General features: G+C 55.4%; 1 protein-coding gene across 12 annotated transcripts in view; it reads left to right on the top strand.

Annotated features, from left to right (window-relative positions):
* The first annotated feature begins 2,687 nt into the window (after window positions 1-2,687).
* DMTN (dematin actin binding protein) overlaps window positions 2,688-20,806 on the top strand; it is a 56,113-nt gene continuing 37,994 nt past the window's right edge. For 8 of the 12 annotated variants that reach the window (XR_014784031.1, XM_084807165.1, XM_084807164.1 and 5 more), the window contains exon 1: window positions 5,948-6,038. The gene's annotated coding sequence lies outside the window, so the exon portion shown is untranslated. Of the gene's footprint in view, window positions 2,778-5,403; window positions 5,495-5,947; window positions 6,039-7,257; window positions 7,347-20,806 lie in introns of those variants that run through there. The other 4 variants (XM_084807162.1, XM_084807156.1, XM_084807155.1 and 1 more) reach the window with 3 other exon arrangements.

Here is a 20,806-nt window from a genome sequence, read left to right as displayed (position 1 = left end):
GCTGCCATCCCTTGCCCAAAGGAAGAGGCCTGGTGTGAGGGAGGAAAATATGGCACCTGGCATGTTGCGAATGCATCTGCATGCATTCTATCTTACTTTTGTAAGCTATGCTGGAAACTTTGCTGAAGAGCGGTATATAAAACTTTTATATAAATAAGCCACTACTGTTGTGAAAGTAACCATAGTCTGTGGTGCAATAGAATTCAAATAATCCTTTAAAAATCCTTTAATTCTGTACACTTTCCAGAGAGGCAGCAGCTGTGTTAGTCTCTAGAAACAAAATCAGCAAACAGTCTTGCGGTATCTTAAAGACTAACAAATTTATTATGGCATAAGCTTTTGAGGACTAGAGTGATCTCTAATTCACAAACATGTTTACCTTATTAGTCTTCAAAATGCCCAAAGACTCTTCGTTGCGTTTAGTTCTTTACAGTCATCCTTGGCAGTGCTCCAAATAAGAAACACTTGGCAACTTTGGCCAGGCTGCCTGGAGTCCAGGGGTTTGTGTAAATGAGGGGCATATGTGGACATTGCAGTGCAAGGAATGGGGTGAGGATGTTCTCCTGCTTGGCCTTTTCTAGAACACCTCCTCATCCCACAAGGGATTTGGACGGTGGGTGGAAACCCTGTGGAATTCCAAGTTCTGTGGAATCTCCCCAAGGCCTGGCTGAACCAAAGGTTTGGTGGGAAAGCAGCCACTGAGACCAGACTGCTCAGCACTTCCAGGCTGGTTGATTACAACCCATCCTCCTTGCTCTAAAGTTCAGTTTACAGTTTGATTATCTGCTGTGTTTTAGATTTATAATTAGTGTTTTAGGACTGTATTCCTTTTAGTGTTTTGGGGCACAATCCTACGCATGTTTAGACAGAGAAAAAGCCTCCAACTCCGAGCATTCCCCAGCCAGCTTTGGGGAATGCTGGGAGTTGGAGGCCTTTTCTCTGTCTAAACATGCATAGGATTGTGCCCTTAATTGCTTTTGTAAATGACCTAAATTGACAGGAGAGGTAGGATTTAAAACATAAATCAGAAATAAACAACGAAAGGCTTATGTATGTGAGCCAAAAGGTTTCATTTTAGAGGAAGTGCCTTATCCCAAGTCTGACCAGCCCCGGGCTCACCTAGCTCCGTGCTGTCTGCTGTGTCTGGCAGCAATGGCTTGTCAGGGTTTCAGCTTTGTGTGTGTGTGCGCGGGGGGGTCATTCCCAGCTGTGTGTGTGTGTGTGGGGGTCATTCCCAGCTATACCTGGGGGTGCTGTGGATTGAACCTGGGACCTTCTGCATGCAGACCACATGCTCTACTCCAGAGGGGTTGGTGGCTGCCTCCCCTCCGCCTGCCCTAGGAGTGGGGATTCCACCCAGAAGAGACACAGGCAGCAGAGGCGGCATCTACGGCTGGCTCGGGCCTTTGTCTTTCCAACCAGGAGTTCCACCCAAACACTGATTCATGCAGAAGCACACGGACTGACTTTTCTGAAGGCAGGAAATACAAGTCAGAGGGTAGGGCGCCTCTCAATTTTAATGTCAGCAAACCTATTGTCCATCAGAAGTTTGGGGAGGTTGAAGCAGCTGAACTGTCCTATCATTTGCAGGCACCAGGGGGCGGCACAGAGCCTCAGAAATGGCATCAGTCGATGGAGGTTGCTGTGGTGTTGTCGGCGCAGGCGGTTTGCCGGCGAGGCGGCTGTTGGCCAGGGATGAAAGTGGCCGCACCCTTCGCTGGAACTCCCAGGACGGGATAACCCTGCGCTAAGCTCAGTGCGGGAACGGGGCTCCAAGCTGGCCCCAAACCTCCTGGCGTTTGAGGCTGAACACGGAAGATGGCCGCGGAACTGAGGCGCGATCCACCCCCAGGACGTTCTCCCGCGCAAGCCCCGCTGTAACGGGCGAGCGCTGTGCGAGGCGACTGCCGTGCTCGCGCAGGGGTCCGAGGCGGGGAGGCGGCTCCTGCGGGGCTCTTCCGTTACTCTGCAAGTGCGGGGGGGCAGGAGCTCGCCCGCTGCGGCCTCGACTGCCTGTCCCGGGACTGCGAGTTGCTCCGTGGCAGGAGGGGCGCGCATCTCCCGCCCTCTCTTCTTGTCACGCTTTCGCCGCCCTGACTGAGCGCGGGCGAGGCTGCTCAGCGGCGAGCGGCCCCCGACAAGGGGACCGGGAGAGCTGCCGTTCCCGGCCTGAGCACGCCGCTTTCAAGCGCGCGGCGGCGGCGGCGGGGCTGTGCCCGCGCGCCCCCGCAGGGCCGGCCGCGTCTCCTTCGCGTTCGCCTCCCGCTCCGGGCGTGGCGAGGGGGCCCGGCGGGAGCGACCTCCCGTCGGCTGGCTGCCACGCCCCGATGCCTGGCCGGGCTGCCCCCTCCGGATTAACGGTGCCGCGCGGCGGTGCGCGCGCGCCGGCCAAGGTGCGGCGTCTTCGGGGATGCTTCCCCGAGGGAGGAGCGGCGGGCGGGGAGCGGCTGCGCTGCAGCGGCGCGCGATGACGGGCGTCCCAGGGGACTGTCAGGCCGCGAGCCCCGGGGCCCGCGCGGAGATCTCGCCTCCCTCGCAGCCTCCCCCCGCCGCAGGAGTCGGAGCGCGAGCGGCTGGCTGCTTCTGGGGCTGCTAGGCATCACCGGCTCCCTGCTGCATCGCGCCGCCGCCCGCCCGCGGTTGCCGTGGGAGACAGCGAGAGGCGGCTGGCTGGGCGCGGCGGCAGCGCACCGGGGCAGGGGAGAGACGCGGGCAGCGAGGATGGCGCCGCCCAGGCGAAGTGAGCTGCCTCCCGCGGGGCCGAGACGCCTCTGAAGGTAGGCCGGCCAGGGGCAGCCGACGGCCCCGCTCATTCTCCGCGGGCAGGCGGAGGCACCCGGGGGGCCGCTCACCCCCAGGCCCGGGGGCGAGCCCAGGCCCCCCGCGACAGCGCGCGCCGGCTCCGCGAGGGACGGAGGGAGAGTCGCGGGGCGGCCAGGCGGGCGCCGCGCTTGTGCGCGATCCTGCGACGAGAGCTTTGCCCGCGCGACGCGCGCACGCTTTTGTCCGCGGGGCTGCAGCTGGCGGCGGCGGCGCCGGCTAGGGAGACCAGAAGGGCGCCGGAGGCTCCGGGCCCTGTGGACGCCCCTTTCTGCTGGGACGGCGAGAAGGCGGCTGAGGTGCTCCGCGGTGAGGGTGGCGACGGATGGCCGCCGCCCAGCTCTCTGCTTGGCTCCTCTCCGGCACCCGGCGGAGTCCCGGCCGGCGCGGCCCAGGCGCCCCCGCCCACTTGGCGACAGGCCCCTGCGCTCCCTTCTCCACCTGCCGGGCGCGACAGGCCTGCCAAGGGGGCTGCCGGCGCTGCTCGAGGCCCGGAGGAGGCCGCGGAGGCTCCACAGCCACGCTGCGCTGCGCGGCCGCCGAGGCCACGCGGCCCCCGCAGCCGCAAGAGCGGGGTGCCGGCTCCTCAAGGCTGCGCAGGGCCCCGGGAGGCCTGGCGTGCTGATGCGCCGGAGAGGTGGGGCCTCTGTCTCTGCCTCCGGCCCCTTCACGTCCTTCAGCTGCCTCCGGCCTGCGCTGGCATCCCTGGCCAGAGCCACGCCTGGGCCAGAGAGCCTCTGCGGGCGATGGCGCTCCAGGGGCTAGGCCTCCCCCTTTCCTGCTCCGCCCTTGACGCCCACGAGGATGCCCCACTGCAGCTGCCCATGGGGAGGCTCGGCTGGGGGGGGGGCTCCCGAGCTGGCAGCATCAGCAAGAGGCGGCCCGCCACGCCTCCCACAAGAACCCGAGCACTGTGGGGAGCCAAATCCAGGCGTCCTGAGCCACGGCAGCCTAGGCCACGCTGGGGTCTCTCTGCCTCCCTGCTTGGACGCCTCACGCCCTCCTCGCAGAGCTGGAGTGTGGGTGGCCTCACAGGGTCAATGGAGGACCCCAATTATGACACGGGGGGGGGGAGAAGCTTTAATCCAAGTGTCTCCACCTTTGGGGTTCACTGAGCACATCCGGAATTTTGAGGGTGTCATGGGTGCTGTCACAAAATGGCTGCCATGGTGGTGAGGCTTGCCCATTCACAAAATGGCTGCCATGGTGGGCATGAGCAGTCAGAAAACACCCACTTCCCAGAAGGCAAACTGGTGAGATTAACAGAAAATTAATTTGCCCAAGAACCTAAGCACAAGGCAGAGATGGGCTCTGAGCTCCAAAGCACAAAGCCGCTCTTCTGAACCCACAGCTTTCTGCTCCAACACCCATTTCTCAGAAGGCAAACTGGTGAGGCTCAGGGAGACGTAGGTTGACTGACAAACTATGTTCAAGGCAGAGGTGGGGCCTCAGCCCCAAATGCCAAATCCCCCACAAAGCACATTATTTGCTCTCACAGAGCACATCAAAATACCCATTTCAAGGAAGGCAAACGGGCGATTTTCAGAGAAACACACACAAACCGGGCAAAACACACAGCAAGCCAAAACAAATGAGTTAACACACATGCAGCAGCCTGCCCCTGCCCACACCATGATGCTTCCTGCCACCCCCTTTAGCATCCCAAGACATGACCGGCCCGCCAGCCTTTCTTTTCTTTCATTTTGTGGGTGGCTGGGCACGTTCCAAAGCAAAGCACTAGACTGCACCTGCCCACTGTTTGGATTTTCTAAGAATGCCTGGGGGGGCGGGGACAGCACTGGAGACCAGAGGCATTTTTGGAAATAAGTATTACACTGGAAGGGGGGCTTCACTTTGCAGTATGCTAAGCTTCCAGCTTAAAAAATATAATTAAAAAAATCTTAACAAATAAAATAAATGTTTTAAAAAAAACCCAAGAGGGCAGGGAGCCCACCAGGTGCCAAGAGAGACACCATGCTGGAGACCCCAGCTTTAAGAACGTGTGTCCGTCCAGAGTGTGTGAAATCACAAAAACACCCAAGATGTATTGGCTGCACCCAAACTCTCTCCTTACTCCATTTCTGTGGCATGACAGAAGAAGCTGTGTGTGTCTGTGGGGTGGGTGGGTTGAAATGGTCTCAAGCTTTGGAAGGTTTTAACGAAGTCTATTTTAACTGACTTGAGGAGCAGCAGCTGAGGTCTCCTTATATCTCACCCTAGCGCTCAGAGCTTGCAAGAGGCCCAATTTAATTAGCATGCAAATGAGCTGAGGGCTTGCTTCGCTTCCTTCTGCCAAACAGAGTTCTTTCAACAACAATTAAATATCCTGGAGGTGAAACTCACCACCTGGAACTGCAGGGGACAGGCCGCCTTTTCCCCAATGCGAGGAGGAGCAGCTGGATTCGAGCCCCCCCCCCCCCTTCAAGGAGGGCTCCACCGGGCGCTGCAGGGTGCCTGTTCCGAGCCTGGGCGCCCACCCATCAAGGCCGGGCTGGCTTTGCGGGGAGGGTCCAGCACAGGGGGTGTGACTTCCAGGGCGCACTCGCGTCAGGCCCAACACCTCTTCTTGATCAAGTTAAGCAGCGCTGGGAGGGCCACCAGGAGGCTCCGAGGGGTCGAATGACTGGCAGTCGGGAAAGGGGACGCTCGCATTCCTCGAAATGACACGGCCTGGGCAAGTAGGCAGCGCTCCCAGAACGGGCCGCCCTGAAACAGGCGACAAGCGGGCGCAACGCGAGCCTGGGCACCTGTCCCGACTGGCGATGCTCAGCCTTGGCACGCACATGCTCGGCGGGAGCGGGGAGGCCTCCCATCACGGCCTGCCCTGACACGGGGCCGGGGCCGTCCCGGTAGGGGGTGCGGCTTGCAGGGCTGGCGTGAGCCCCGGCACCTTCTCGGAAACAAGCGTGCAGCCTGGCTCCCCGGCGGGAGGGAGACGGGCACCTGGGCCCGATCCTTGGGGCCGTCTCTTCCCTGCCCGGTCTCCGCCCGTCGCGCCCAACCCTGCTTCGTCACGGCGCGGCGCGGCCGCCCTCCGCTCGCTCCCCTGCGGCCGCCCGAGCCAGCCCAGCCGCGCCAGAAGGGGCGGGCAGAGGGAGAGGCTCCGGCACTCTCTCGCCCAGACGCGCGCGCCCTCCGAGCCGCTGCCTTCGCCGTCGGTGCTCGGCGCGGCCTGCAGAGTCCGCCCTCGCTGGCGGCGCCCGCCCAGTCGCGGCTCGGTGAGTGGGGACCCCCGACGAGGGGAGGGGGTCGCTGCTCCGGGCTGCACCTGTTGGGTTTCCGCCCGTGTGCTTTCGGGGAGGGGAAGCCGCCTCTTCCGTCAGGGGGCCACGAAAGCCCCTGGGGGCCCCTCCGCGCGCCTCGCCTGCGCCTTTGTGCGCGCCCCGCCTGCGCCCTCCCAGAGGAGCACTTGCGAGGCCGTTGGGAAGGCGGCAGCCGCCCTGCGCGTCGAGGGGCCGGGAAGCGGCGCTGGCGCTGCCGCAGGAGGCGCGGCCCTCCGACGGGGGTCGGCTCGCATCGGCGGCCTTCGGCTTGTTGTCCTTTCCAGACCGGAACGCGTGGGCGGCCGCAGGGGAAGCGAGGTCGTCCTCGCGAGCCCCCTGCAGCGGGGAGACCGGCACGGGGTCGCCAAAGCTTCCCGGGCAGGGCTCCTGCGCCGTTGACGGCCGAGCCCGCGAAACTTTCGCGCGGGCTGGCGAACCGGTCCAAAGGCGCCGGAGCTGGGCGAGGACCGAGCGGACGGGCGGAAAGGGCGGCGCTGCTCTCGGTGTGCGTCCCGAGGGTGCGGAGCCGGCTGCGACCTCTTCCTAGCGGGCAGCTGGCTCCAGTTCGGGCCTTTGCTGTCTCCCCGAGAGGCGGCGCCGGCGCGGCTCCCGCTGGCGACCCGTTCTTCGGCCCCCCACCGTCCTTCGGGGGCGGCTCTCTTGAGTCTCACCTGCCCGCTCCCTTTCCGCAATCCCGCCCCGGTTGTGAGGGGAACGGAGCGGGAGCAGCTGGCCCCAGGCCGCCCCGCCGTCGAGGGCCGGCGCCATCCTCCGGCGCCCCGCCCCGGGTTGCGAAGAACCGGGCTCGGAGACGGCGCCAAGGGGCTCCCGACAGAGCTGGGGCGGGGGGCTGGAGAGCAAAGCAACGGGGTCCCCTCCCCGGAAAGCGGCGGCTGCTGCGCACTCTGGTGGCCCCTCCCAGCTCCGGGCCCGCCAAACCCCGACACAGCTCCCGCGTTGCTGTTTTGCACTCACACGACGGGGCAGCACCGCGCGTGGCCTTGGAGCGGATCCCGGCCCAGAACCTTCTTGTGGCGCCGCGGCGGCGGCGGCTTCGCTGGTCTGGAAGCGTCATTCCTGCGCGCGCCGTGGTTTCGCGGGGAGGGGGGCGCTCCCCGCCCTGAGGCGTTTCCACCCTCAGCTGCGGCAACCGGGGGGTAGTAGATGCCCGCGGAGGCCGAGACGGGGCCGCTCGCTCCCAGACCCCGTGCCCGGGGAAGCTGCTCTCTATCAGTCGGGCTCAGCGGGAGAAAAGCTGCTGGGGTAAGAGCACGGGCGTTGCGAGGTTCTTAAAAGGCCTGGGGCACAGGCCCGTAACACAAATTTGCACACGTGTGTGTGTGTGTATACATAGATATATGTATATATATCTGCGCGTCTAAGCGGACCTTGAGTGTGGTGGGCATCTGGTGTGCTTGTGTGTGTACTGATTACATACATTCACACATAAGAAGTGTACACTGAGCCCCCACCCCACTTCAACTCAGACCTGATTCAGCATTGTGGAAAACATCCCACTTCTGCTCCTGCCAGTTAGTAGTCAGCCCACTTCAGCTCAGCACCAAACCTGAGTCAAGGTTTGGAAAAATGAACCTTTATGTTTCCTGTTGACTACCATGGGAAATTAGGAAAAAAAACTAACTTTTTTCTCTTGGTCAGAACTGGATAGTAACTTCAGGCATAGTAGCCGCCTAGAAGGGGATTACACCTGCCCAATGTCAGAAAACTAGGTGCAGAGTTCGTATTTTGATGTTCTTTTAAAGGGAACTGCCAATAGCATTGTTATTCCTTGGAAGAACTAACTGGATAAAAAATTCAGGATTCATTGCCCCATCAGAGGAGATGATGCCTGCCAAATTTCAGAATGATAGCCCCAAGGAGTTTTGTGCAAGGGTGGCCTTGACATCTTGAGGTCTCCAGAAGAGGACATATTTCTCTTATGTTCCTTGTGGACCATTGTTCTGAAAATTACAGACAGCCTAGAGGTGTCCCTAAGTAAGAAACCAGCAAAGTTTCAGAAGTATAGGTGCAGCAGTTCATGTGGAAGGGGAGTTCTCCAATTTGGGGGAGGGAGTGATTTGCTTTCCCTTCCATTCACCCCTTCCCAATAGTTTTTGGGTAGATTTGTATGAAAATGCACAAGTCATTAGAAGTATCCCCCAGGAAAGAAAGCTGCAAAATTCCTGAAGGATATACATGCCTGCACATTTAGAATTACTAGAATGTATTTACATTTCGCCAATGTTAGCAGCAGGGGAACATGGATGGGAAGGTGCTATTGCACTCATGTCCCGCTTGTGGGTTTCATGTGGTCATCTGGTTGGCCACTGCATGAACACAATGCTGGACTAGATGGACCTTGTTCTGATGCAGTATGGCTCTTCTTATGTTCTTAAACAGAGTGCCTCTGAGCATATGCAGAATGCTTTTCTTTCACCACTGAGCACTTAAATTCTCCCCCTATAAATTCTATTCCCCTCCATGCAACCACCCCTCCTCATCCTATCATCCTCCAGCAACTCTTCATAAAAACAGATGTCTTGTTTTGTGCAACTCTCCTCTACCTCCTCCTTGTTATGCACAAGCTCTCATTGTATCTTCCTCCCCATAACTTCATTTGTGCCAAGACTTCACCAGGATTCAGCCAATGAGTCTGTTTTCAAAACTAGGGCCAAGTTATAGAGAAACTCTGAGCATGTACCAAGTGCCTTTCCCTCACCACTGAAGCTAGAGTTCATGCAAAACCCCACAAATGACAAAACATGCATAGGACCAAGCTGAAAGGTAGTCATTTCATTAGCAGAACTGGGTAGGCACTGTATTAAGCCTGCAGTACCATGCTCACAACTCAGGACTTATTTTTGAGTAAACATGTAGATTATCAAGGTGCAAACCTCCCTGCAAAAGCAACTTGTGCTGGAATCCCATGCATACCTTCCTGAGGGTAAGCATCATTAAACATAATGGGGCTTCTGAGTAGGCATACATAGGACTGTATAAATGAGCAGTATTTATCTCCCTTCCACTTAAAAAACAAACCAAAAAGTCCTATTTTTTTATTAAAGCTTTCTGTTCATAGGCACATAGGAAGCTGCCTTGTACTGAGTCAGACCCTGGGTCCATCTAGCCCAGCATTGTTGACACTGACTGACAGCAGCGGCTCTCCAGGGTTTCAGGCAGGATTCTTTCCTAGCCGTACCTGGAGATGCTGGGGTTGAACCTGTGACCTTCTGCATATGTTCTGCCACTGAGCTACAGCCCTTCCTATTGCTAGATAATTGCAACTGACAAAACAGCCCCAGATTTGTTTCTCTGCAACCATGTAAACCCACTTTTCGCAAAGGCTTGAGTGAGGAGAAAAACCAACCCTCTTGTCTGTTGTATAAAGTCAAATGCAGTTCAGAACTTCTCAATCCCATGGAAGAGAATTCTCTTTAAGAATTCCCCAAGATAGGCTCTGGGTGGAATAAAGAAGAGAAAGAAAGAACAGGGGAGGGGAGGGGAGGGGAGGGGAGGGGAGGGGAGGGAAGAAGAAAAGAAGAATGATGATTGGAAATGCGGGGGAGGGGGGTAGAGAGAATTCCCTAAGCCAAGTGGCTCCTTTGAGAGAGGTAGTACTTCAGAGGAATTTAGGAGGCTGTGGAGGGTTTGTAAAGATTGCACATACTTAAAGTAACTTTATGAGGTGAGGTGGCTGAGAGCTTTTTCTAGCTTTTTTTTTAAACTCTAGAACCTATTTAAAAGCCTCAGCAGTTCCTTGATCATGATGCCATATAGTCATAGAATCATAGAATAGTAGGGTTGGGAGGGGCCTACAAGGCCATCGAGTCCAACCCCTTACTCAATGCAGGAATCCAAGTCAGAGCATCCCTGACAGATGGCTGTCCAGCCTCGTCTTGAACGCCTCCAGTGTGGGAGAGCCCACCGCCTCCCCAGGTAATTGGTTCCATTGTCGTATTGTTCTAACAGTCAGGAAGTTTTTCCTGATGTTCAGCCGGAATCTGGCTTCCTGTCACTTGAGCCCATTATTCCGTGTCCTGCACTCTGGGATGATCAAGAAGAGATCCTGGCCTTCTTCTCTGTGACAACCTTTCAAGGACTTCAAGAGTGCTATCCTATCTCCCCTCAGTCTTGTTTTCTCCAGGCTAAACATGCCCAGTTCTTTCAGTCTCCCTTCATAGGGCTTTGTTTCCAGTCATCTGATCATCATTGTTGCCCTCCTCTGAACCCTCTCCATTTTGTCTGCATCCTTCTAAAAGTGTGGTGCCCAGAACTGGACACATTACTCCAGATGAGTACTCAGTACTCAGCCTAACCAGTGCTGAGTAGGGGGGAACTAGTACTTCCCGGGATCTGGAAGCTATGCTTCTATTAATGCAGCCCAAAAGAGCATTTGCCTTTTTTGCAGCCTCATCACATTGTTGGCTCATCTTCAGCTTGTGATCCACAACAATGCCAAGATCCTTCTCGCTTGTAGTGTGGTTGAGCCATGTATCCCCCATCTTGTAACTGTGCATTTGGTTTCTTTTTCCTAGGTGCAGAACTTGGCATTTATCCCTATTAAATGTCATTCTGCTGTTTTCTGCCCATCACTCCAGTCTATCCAGATCACTTTGAATTTTGTTTCTGTCTTCCAAAGTATTAGCTATCCCGCCCAATTTTGTGTCATCTGCAAATTTGATCAGCATTGCCTGCACCTCCTCCTCCAAGGCATTAATACAAATGTTGAAGAGCACTGGGCCCAGGACTGAGCCCTGCGGTACCCCACTCGTTACCTCTCCCCAGTTGGAGAAGGTCCCATTGAGAAGCACTCTTTGAGTCCGATTTTGTAGCCAACTGTGGATCCACCGGATCGTTGTTTCATCTAGCCCACTTTGAGCTAGTTCGCTCATCAGGGTATCATGGGGCACTTTGTCGAAAGCTTTGCTGAAGTCGAGGTATATGATGTCTACAGCATTCCCACGGTCTTCAAGGGAGGTTACTTGATCAAAAAATGAGATCAGGTTTGTCTGGCAGGACTTGTTTTTGACAAATCCATGTTGGCTTTGAGTAATCACGGCATTGTTGTCAAGGTGCTTCCAGATGGATTGCTTTATCATCTGCTCCAGAATTTTCCCAGGGATTGATGTCAGACTGACTGGTCTGTAGTTCCCAGGTTCCTCCTTTTTACCCTTTTTGAAGATAGGGACAACATTAGCCCTCCTCCAGTCATCTGGCACTTCCCCCGTCCTCCATGATTTCTCAAAGAGAATAGACAGCGGTTCTGAGAGTTCTTCTGCCAGTTCCTTTATTACTCTAGGATGCAGTTCATCTGGCCCTGGAGATTTGAACTCATTCAAAGTAATTAGGTGTTCCTAGTCCTAACCCTCCCTTTGGGATTATTTTAGTCCTACAGCTGTTTAGGAGAAATTAAAGTGGAGAGGGAGAAAGAAGTGTGTGGAGGCTGACTGGATCCTTTGCTGCACTGAAGCTACTAAACTTCTGCAGAAACCAAAGATTCCAGTTTGGGGCAGCGAAATCAGATGCTGTGTGAAATACCTGTATGTCACATGGAACTCTTTCTTCCCTTCCATCTCCATCTTCAAAATTTAATTGCAAGGAAGCTCCTGACAGTGGGCATGTAAGAGCAGAAAAGTAGAGGGAGAGAGGTTTTTGCACCTCAAAAAAACCCTACACCACAGATTAGGGATAGTGACCTCCTAATGGTCACCTTAAACACCTTCTGATTAAGATCTCTAATCTCCTGTGTGGCTTGACAGTTTTTACTTTTTTAGACTTTGAGAAAACGAAACTTTATGCATGGCTAGCACAAAAGCCACTGGACCTAACTGTCTGAAATTTGGCAGGTTCAGTCAGCTCCAGAGAGGCTGCCAGGTCCCCAAATTCCATGCACTTATGTGGAAGAACAAAACAATTATAGCTCTTTGCTCTGACAGAATTTCTTGAAAAAATCAAATTTTACCTGTTACTAGCACAAAAACCACCGGACCTAACTGCCTGAAATTTGGCAGGTTCAATCAGCTCCATAGGCGCTACCAGGTCTCCAAATTTCATTTATTTATCATACAAACTAAAAACGTTATGGCTGTTTCTATTTTCCAGTGCAAGTCAATGGGAAAATGTAAAAAAAAAATTACCCTTGGGACCGCTCAAGAAGATCCGGGGCCCGTGCCCAGGTGGGCCTTCTATAACAACACCCCTGGGTAAGGGTGTGGGTTTGCTGGTTGTAGGGGAGCAGGGGAACGGAAGGCACCTACTTCTCTGCTTGACATCCGCCACCCACTGTACACCTGTTCAGCATGAGGTGGGTGATGCTCACATCAAGTGGAACCCTTACTGAAGGCACGCATGAGGTGGGACCAGGTCTCCTGATGTTTTTATGTAGAAGCGGGGAGGGACTTGATTGTGCTGGGGGAGGGGATGGCTAGCCCTTTTATCCTCACACTGTGTTCACAATCTAAGTCCCCCACCCCCCCTGGTGAAAAATACAGGCCTGATAGAGGTACCTGTATTTAGAGTGTGCGATTTAGGAAAATGTTTGCAGGGGACAAGTATTGAATACTCTCTCCCAAGTAGCTGCTTTACAGTTAAAGATGTTGCAAGGAGACCTGATTATGGCATCTCCCCACATCTTTGGGGCCTGAGTGACTGGCCCTGTGAGCCTTAGGGCTGAGTGAGGACTTGAACTCTGGCCTCCCTGTGCACTCTTACCACACTGGTTCTGTGATGATGTTTCCTGATGTGAGCAGCTCCACCTGGGTCTGAGGTCCAAAGCTGAGGCCAGAAAAGCTCTCTTCAGTTCCACCTCCAGCTACAGAACTAAGCAGTAACTAGTTCATCTTGGAACAAGTAGCCTGTGGAAATTAAACTTGTCTCCACCACGCTATCCCCGCCCCCCAGTTGTCTTTCTGCCTATGTGTATATAAGCTAGCAACTTGGGAGCATCTTTGTGAGAGATGCAGAGAGGGCGCTGGCCCACTCAAGCTGCAAGGAAGGGGGAGAGGGTGGGTATGGCTGCAGCAGCGAGAGAGAAGGCCGCCTCCAATCCAGGGCGCCCACCTGAAGGAGTGTGTGATGGAGCCCAGCGCATTTTTAATCGGGGCACTGATGACACACAAAAGGTCTCAGCCAGAGACGGTCTAGAAGACTTCTTGTGCCCCCAAAGCAGCGTCCCCGACTCTGGCAGTGTGTGAGCACATAGCGGGAATGTAGGACATTGCCAGAGAGGCCCTACACAGACGCATTTGATTGTTTCCTCAAAAGAGGAAACATCTCTGAAATGAGGGGACTGGTTAAAAGGAGGCTGAAAAGAGGAGTTGAGAGAGCTGCTTGTTTTCAGAAGCTCTGATATGGCAGGGCAATTCTTGAGTAGTTCTGCCTTGGAACAGGAACCCGCCAGTGCGCCTCCTCACCCCATCCCTCTCATGGGGCTTCCTTCTGCACAACCACTGGGTTGGTGGAGCTGCGACCAGCAAGGATGCTTTTTTTCAAGGATGCTTTTTAAAATTACAGCGACCAGCAAGGATGCTTTTTTTCAAGGATGCTTTTTTAAATTACAGCTATGTGCCAGGTATCCATATTGCTAGTGGAATGTAAGAGGGGCAGCTGGGCAAGATACCTACAAAATCTGGCTGCTGTAGCAGGAAGAATCGGTGCCAGAACCCTAAGCTGTAATTAAAATGCTTCTTAACCTCTACATCTCGTTTCCCAGGCTAGTGTTCTGATATCAGGAGAGCCGGTTATACACTCTCCATGAAGAGCCACAGAGAAATGGTACAAGAGTGAGGAAATCTTTAGCGTGCCGATTGCCCCCCAAATCAGTGTGTGGCTGCTTACCTAGTCATGCTGCCGAAAAGGGGAAATCCTTCACTGGACAGGGATTTTGTCTCTGTTCTGTGCATTCTGTTTCTGGCTCAATGGTCTGGTTGGGGTGTGAACAAGACTGTTCACGTGTGCAAGCCTTGCACAAAAGGAGACAGTCAACTTAGGAACATTCCTCCTAAATCGGGAGCTGGCAAGCTGTGTGGTTCGCTTCCGCAAAGGCTAAGCAGGCAGTCAGGTTGGCGCAGGTTTGAGGGGAGTGTCTCCAGCTGATGGCAGGGAAGAAGGGGCTGGTCTGCAGGCCTTCAAGCTGCTGCATCTGTGCTAATGCCCTGCTGACCCCCCTCATCTACATTTTGGACAACTTTCTGCCATTGTTGTTGTTGTTCAGTCGTTAAGTCCTGTCCGACTCTTGGTGAGCACTGAGGAAGGGCCATCCTGCTCTTCCGTGTTCTGGACATTCAAATCCAGAGTTTTGGGACAGCAGCACTGCAACTGGCCTGCCCAGAAGCTGGCAGGGAAGGTTGAAAGGTCTCTTCTTTCCCACCCTGCAGGCCTCACTGATGCAGCCCTCCCCTCTGGTGTACACACACACACACACAGAGAGAGAGAGAGCGCAGGACAGCCTGCTGATAACAGTTGTGCTGGAAAGATTCTGAGAATGCATGGGGGGGGGGGATATTGTCAGCCAGAAGATCTGAGCTGCTTCTGCATTTGCAGCACCTTCCCTCCTCATATTGATCTCTCATTTGTCAAAGGTGAGGCAGGTGTCATTTCTGTACCATAAACGCTCAGGAGGAGAAGGCACACTAGGCAGAATGGCTGCCATTTCTTCCTTACCTTGAATATTGTGATGGGGTTTGCCTCTTCCATCTTCTTGCAGTTCAGGTCCATAGGAATGTAGGAAGCTGCCGTAGACCAGATCAGGCGCTTTGTCCCTCCAGCCCAGTCCTGTCAACTCTGACTCGCAGCAGTGGCTCCCAGGCAGGGAAGGGCCACTTGCTGCCCAGCTCTGAACGGCAGATGCTGAGGACCAGAACTGGGACTTTCCGCATGCAAAGCAAGGCCTCTGCCCCGAGCTCTGGCCCCTGCCCAGCGTTTTGCAGAGAAGGCAAGCCGCCATCACCCCCACCAAGACTGGGCCAGGGCCTTGCTCTCAGGCAGTGGAAGATTCCTGGCAGGATGAAACAGGGAGATGCTCCTTGGGAGCTCTTGCTCACAGTGTGGTCTGCTAGCTCTGTGGAGGTTCAGTTGGGACATGTTCCAACAAGTGGGAGGAGGGGACCCTGCCATGAAGATTTGGAAGGCACAGAATAGGGAAAGATGGTACGGTAGCATCAGCTGACTGATAAAAAAATATGCAAGCTTTGGATTCTTGCAAGGCTCTTTGTCGGTTGTAAGCATTCAGGGCAAATATCAATCAAAATGGGGCAAGAAGGGTTTGCACATCCAGGCAATGATCGCTGGTCTCCTGGGAGCTCTGTGGTAAGAAAGACTTTGGGCAGGCTGTGATGTTGATTCTGCTGCAGTCTGACTGGCTGTGCCCAAGCAAATAACTTTTGATTCTCATGGCAAGCTTTGTGGAATCACTGGCATCGAAAAGTCCAGCCGTTTTTTTGCTGGGCAAGTCCCCTCCCCACCACCAGCTTCAGTGGAGTTTCTATGGTCCCTTGACATGGTAATTGCCAGACCATGTGCTGCAAGAGAACAATTGTGTAGGTTGGAAGAAATAAATCTCTTACAAGCCCCAATGAACCCTCCACACAGAGGGAGCTGCCTGCAACCTCTCTGCCTGGTTTAGTGCTCTGGCAGTGCCCTCTGGCTCCCACAGAGCTTCCTCCTCTGCCGAGAAGGGACTTCTGCCCTGGCTCTGCATGACGTCTGACTGGATCATTCAGAGACACAGTAGATTCAGCTGCACCCAAAGGGGTCTGACGTTGCAACTCCACGTGAGTTACTCCTCCAACCCGGGGGTATGAGGAGAACCATGCTCAACTTGGGCAGAAGCAGTTGCGTTTTATTTGTTTGCACTCTCAAGGTGAGCCTTTTAGGTGTCAGCATGAAGCCTGCCTCCATTTTTCTATTTGCTTCTAAGCCCAATTCAAAGTGCTGGTGCTTACCTTTAAAGCTCTAAATGTCTTGGGACTCAAATAACGAAAGGAGAACCTCTCTCCACCAACCTCCCTGTACCCTTTTTAGGGGAAATATATTATGTGATAGCACCGGGGGGGGGGGGGGGCTGCCCAACTGTGGAATTCCAGCAGGGCTGGGGAACTTGTGGCCCTCCAGATGTAGTTGGACTGCGACTCTCACCACCCTTCACCATTGGCCGTGCTGGCTGGGGCTGATGGGAGTTGCAGTCCAACCACATCTGGAGGGCCATGAGCTGCCCGCTCCCACCATAGAGGTGCAACTGGCACTAACTTTGCAATCTTTTTGGCACTGCATCAACCCCTTTTCCTTTGCCCAGGCATTTGAAATGGAGCTATGTTGGTCAGTCCATTCTGTTGTTTTAGCTGCCGCTTATCTGTCTTATTGTGAAGGTTTTTGGTTTTATAATTTTATTTTATTGTATGCTGCCCCAGTATCCTTGAGGATGAAGGGTGATTTAAAACTAATTTTAATACATGAATAAACTAATGTTCATCCAAAGAAAATGTTGTGAGTTAAGAGCTAGGCAAGCCACTCCTGGCATTCTGTTTTAGGCCCCAGGCCCAAAAGGGCCAGCAGGGCTGCTTTTTTCTGTTCAGGGTGACCAGAGACGGGGGGGTGGGGGGACTTGGATTTTCCCAACTTGCCTGGGCAGCTTCTTGATAGGATGACTTCAAAGATCTCATGGAGCTGGACATGTCCTTCTAGGCAGGCAGCTCTTGGAGAGGGGAGACTGGTTTCTGGAGGATACTGGCAAGCCAGCGAGAGGAGAGAAGTCTACTTGGGTTGCATGGTGGCGTCTTTCTTCAGGCACTCCAAAGAGGCTTCTGGGCCCGGTCTGGCTGTAAAGTGCCCTTTCGTTTCCCAGCCACCTGTAGCCCTCTTGGGCCAGTAAGAGACAGTCTTATGCGCATGCATGCATGTCACTGAGCAGGCTAATCCTGCTTTTAATTGCAGATGATGCACGTGTGACCCTCCTCCCTGTCAATCAAACTGAGAATAGAACTGAGCCAACAGCGAGCTCCCCCATCCCACTGGAACAGTGGCAGAATCTGCCCCACTGTGAGCCATGCTGATCCCTGTCAGCTGCACAACCAGCCCAAGATACTTTGGTGTTTGTGGAAAATTTGCACACACATACAGGACCCAGTTCACTGGGGAGTTCCCTTGCACACACTCACTCTTTCGCAGCGCCCATTTGTTTCCATGGGCTTTGTGCTGGAAATTTCCTGGTGGTTTGTGTTCAATGATAGGTCTGTCCGCTCAGCTGCTGTTACATCCTGCAGCTGAGGCACTGCCTCATGATAGTCCCCCCACACACACACCCCTCTTGCTTGAGCCAGGAGAGGCAGTGCAGCGCAGCACTGCTGAGGTCAAGCAGGCAGTTTGCAGCGCCGCTGCTGCTGCTGCTGGGAGTTGCAAGGAATGCTGAGGCCTGTTTGCTGGTGGCTGAGGTCTGAGGGAAGGCAGGGACACAACATGCCCAGCTGTGTGAATGGCACTGCTGAGCAAGGGGCGGGGGGATTTCATCTTCCACCTCCTTCCATCCAGAAGGAAACCTTGAGCCAGCCACACGGCTCTTCCCTGCAGCCAGAGGCTTTGGGGGCTCAGGCACCATCCTTTTCACTGTGGCACTTCTGCTGCAGGATGAGCTGGCAGGCCATAGCCAGCCCCTCTGGAGTGATGTGATGGTAAGGGGCAGGTGGTGGGGCAAACAGCCCATGGGCAAATGGGAGGCTGCAGCAGTAAAGCAGCGGTTAACTTTGCTGGGGCTTGACTCTCTGGATCAGACAGCTGGTTCTGCGAGTGCTGCAGCCAGACAGCCATAAGCTGAGCCTGCTGGCCATCAAGTGCAACCTGCCAGGTGCTTGGGAACCCACCCTCCCTTGCTCAGGGTGCCTCCAGTGGGCCGCGGAATGTGCTTTGCGGGCTGCATCCAGCTTGGTGGGTCACTGGGAAGGCCTCCTAGTACACAGTACAAAAACACCTCTTGTACCAGTTGAAGGGCACCATTGCAGAGGACAGGGAGATAGTCTCTGCTCCAAGCCAGCCTGGTGCTTGTAGATGGAAGGGGGGAATTGGTTTCTGGCTCTGGCCATCACTTGGAGGCACCTTTGCAGCCCTCTGACATATGCAGTGATTCTGGAACACTCACTGCAGCTTTGTTTCAACCAGTGGAGTCACCAGCTTTGGAAATGGAACATTCTTGGGTGGGGCCTTCTGGACTCAGAGGTGGTCCCGAAGCAGATCCTAGGTGTGCAGCTGAATGTGTTTGTTTTTACAGTGTGTGTGAGAGAAAGGGGAGGCGGGGAGACCAGCCTTGCCCTTTGCTTTTCTGGCAACTGATCTGAAAGCAAAAACAATATTGGCAAGGACACCGGCAGGGTGTGTGTATTCTGATGTCTCGACCTTCTTGCTTTGCCTCCTTACCAGGGATGAGCTGCTTGGCACAAAGGGCACCTGGGTATTTGGCACTGCCAGGAGATGGCTATCTGGGGCAAGTGGGCTGCTCCAGCCTGCCTTGTTCAAGGGCCTATTTAGGGCAGGTTGACATCCTCCAGAGGAAGGGGGCAGGGCAGCATGTGTGCACACTGCTTCCTGAGCCAGGCTGCACTCTGCATTCACTCTCTCTGTGTATGGCAGCTTCCATATCATGAGCCCTGGTGGCTCCCACAGTAGGATTCCGTTGTCTCTAATGGGCTTTGCTAAAGAGGGGGAGGGGAAGAGTGCTTCCGTGGGCTCACCATTTGGAAATCCGTGCTAAACCTTGTGGATTTAAGCTTGTGAGTCAATTAGCCTTTTCAAACAGAACACTTCCTCTGTGATGAGGCCCCTTCAACAATGGTTATTGTTTAAAACTGTTTAAATTTATTATTTACATTTGGTCACTTTTGCATTCCTACTGTCTATTCAGAACAATGTCCTCTCTGGTGAAAACTCCTTATCAAAGATGTGAGACCACATCATGTCTTTACCAGCTTCATTATTTTACATTTTTTGGTCCTGTGTAGGCTTGCACTAAATTGGTACTTCTCACATCACAAGAGTATGGGTAGAACACTCACCGCTTGAGTTGTGCCCAGCCTTTTGGGCAGGTGTGCCACAAGTCAAGTGCTAGCTATGGGAGAGCCTCTCCAGGGTCTCCTACACAGCACCTCTGCAACACGTGCGCCCCAGGCCATGTGTGGTTTTGCCTCTAGGCTGCTGAAGGTGGGGAATGTAGGCCTGAATTTATGCCATAGCCAGGTCCTTCAATCGTCTTGCTCTTGTGGTCCAAATCTTCCCTGACCAGGCTGCTTGCGGTACCCTTGCCAGAGGTTGGGCACTCATGCACTTTGTGCCACACACATCATGTACTATGGTAAATGAGTGTTACCTACTTATCTCTATCCAAGGCTGTAATTTGTAGGGAAGCCCTTGGGGTCCAGGTAGGCTGCAGTGCTTCTGAATGTGCCCACTTCTCCTCTCTGCTATGTAAGGACTGGCCTGTTGGGACCATGTGCGTTGCTGAAGGGCATTGGTGGCTGGCAGGCGAGGCTATCTGGGGCGTTAGGGGGCATGCAAGTCCAAGGATCTTTGGCAGGTGCTGCTGGGCCCCATGAGTCCTTCATCCACTTTGTGCAGCAGGAAATGCCCTCATAAACTTGATCCATGTTTCTGCAAACAGACAAGCATCTGTCTGTTTCGTGACATCTCAGCGGGAAGCCCGGTTGGCAGCAAGTTCCCCTGCTGGCTGTCTGGGCTGTGGCAAAGGGAGAGGCGGGCGGCGTTGTCCCCTGCAGTGGGGTACTGGGAGGAAGTCACGCCCGCGTGTGATGTGGCCGGCCTAGTGGTGGTGCAGGGCTGGTCTGGGGGTGGCTGTGCTGCTGTGGCGCCCTCCTGCCTTTCCAAGAGGCCCAGGGCTGTGACGGGAGCCGAGCTGCCGGGCGGGTGCCGTCCCTTGGTCCAGCCTGGCCAGAGCCCCGAGGAGGGCAGGCCCTGAGGCGCATCCGCTCTGGACCGGCAGGAAGGGGGCCTCTTTCCGTGCAGGGAGGGCAGAAGGAGCGGCCTCGGCCTGGGCTGCGCGAAGGGGAGCTCCGCTCGGGCTGCTGAGCGCAGCAGGTTTGCTGCCCGCCCGCCGCTTCCTGTGCGAGCCCCGCCGGCGGCTCCTCTCCCTCCCTCCCGGCTGCTTCTGGAACTTGTGACCCGGCCGAGTCCGTTCTGGCACCATCAGCGAGTTTTCCATAGAAGCGGCCTCCTGACACGCGGGAACAAAAGGCCGGGGCGGGGGCGGCCGCTCCGTCATCCTCCAGGCATCCTCGGGGCGCGGAGCTGGCGCGGGGTGCCACCTGCCCTTGCGCCTGGGCGCGCGAAGCTTCTCCGGGGCGCGCGGCGGGGCCTGCAGGCGCGCGCGGCCTCTGGGAGCGGCCCGGCGCCGCCCTCTCGCCCGCGCCCCCCGGGGACTGAAGCTCCCCGAGCCAGGCCGCAAGCGGGTGCCGCCGCGCCTCGGGCCGCGCTCCCGCCCGTGGGCGTAGCGACTGTGCCTTGCCTGTGGGCTTCCTCTTGAAACTGGCCTCTTCCTTCCGGCAGCTCCGGGTCAGGGTGTGAGAGGGGTCGGGACACTAATCCCGACGCGGGGGCGAAGAAAAGGAACTTGGACCCGCCCGGAGGGGCTCTTCCCTGGCGCCTTCACAGCCTGGCGCGGACGGTGGAGCTCTGAGCGGGATGGGGGGGGGCGGCGCGGGGCTTGCGCGCCTTCGTCGGCTAGAACG

Source organism: Heloderma suspectum, chromosome 6 (assembly GCF_057233095.1).
Source record: "Heloderma suspectum isolate Gila_16-S chromosome 6, 16-S_ref, whole genome shotgun sequence".
NCBI lineage: Eukaryota > Metazoa > Chordata > Lepidosauria > Squamata > Helodermatidae > Heloderma > Heloderma suspectum.
Note: the sequence above shows the minus strand (reverse complement) of the source record. Positions and strands in the feature narration are given on the sequence as shown.